Source organism: Oncorhynchus keta, unplaced genomic scaffold (genome assembly GCF_023373465.1).
Source record: "Oncorhynchus keta strain PuntledgeMale-10-30-2019 unplaced genomic scaffold, Oket_V2 Un_contig_20449_pilon_pilon, whole genome shotgun sequence".
NCBI classification, from domain to species: Eukaryota; Metazoa; Chordata; class Actinopteri; order Salmoniformes; family Salmonidae; genus Oncorhynchus; species Oncorhynchus keta.
In genome coordinates this window covers 30,001-31,234 of record NW_026282012.1, presented here as the reverse complement: position 1 = coordinate 31,234, position 1,234 = coordinate 30,001, and positions in this window count along the sequence as shown.

Here is a 1,234-nt window from a genome sequence, read left to right as displayed (position 1 = left end):
CACTGCCTGAATCCCCAGTTAGAGACATAACCACTGCCTGAATCCCCAGTTAGAGACTTAACCACTGCCTGAATCCCCAGTTAGAGACTTAACCACTGCCTGAATCCCCAGTTAGTTATAGAGACTTAACCACTGCCTGAATCCACAGTTAGAGACTTAACCACTGCCTGAATCCACAGTTAGAGACTTAACCACTGCCTGAATCCCCAGTTAGAGACATAACCACTGCCTGAATCCCCAGGTAGAGACTTAACCACTGCCTGAATCCCCAGTTAGAGACTTAACCACTGCCCGAATCCCCAGTTAGAGACTTAACCACTGCCTGGATCCACAGTCAGTTATAGAGACGTAACCACTGCCTGAATCCACAGTTAGAGACTTAACCACTGCCTGAATCCACAGTTAGAGACTTAACCACTGCCTGAATCCCCAGTTAGAGACTTAACCACTGCCTGAATCCCCAGTTAGAGACTTAACCACTGCCTGAATCCCCAGTTAGAGACTTAACCACTGCCCGAATCCCCAGTTAGAGACTCAACCACTGCCTGAATCCCCAGTTAGTTATAGAGACTTAACCACTGCCTGAATCCCCAGTTAGAGACTTAACCACTGCCTGAATCCACAGTTAGTTATAGAGACTTAACCACTGCCTGAATCCACAGTTAGTTATAGAGACTTAACCACTACCTGAATCCACAGTTAGAGACTAAACCACTGCCTGAATCCCCAGTTAGAGACGTAACCACTGCCGGAATCCCCAGTTAGAGACTTAACCACTGCCCGAATCCCCAGTTAGAGACTTAACCACTGCCCGAATCCCCAGTTAGAGACTTAACCACTGCCTGAATCCCCAGTTAGTTATAGAGACTTAACCACTGCCTGAATCCCCAGTTAGAGACTTAACCACTGCCTGAATCCCCAGTTAGTTATAGAGACTTAACCACTGCCCGAATCCCCAGTTAGTTATAGAGTCTTAACCACTGCCTGAATCCCCAGTTAGAGACTAAACCACTGCCTGAATCCCCAGTTAGAGACTAAACCACTGCCTGAATCCCCAGTTAGAGACTAAACCACTGCCTGAATCCCCAGTTAGAGACTTAACCACTGCCTGAATCCACAGTTAGAGACATAACCACTGCCTGATTCCCCAGTTAGAGACTTAACCACTGCCTGAATCCCCAGTTAGAGACTAAACCACTGCCTGAATCCCCAGTTAGAGACTAAACCACTGCCT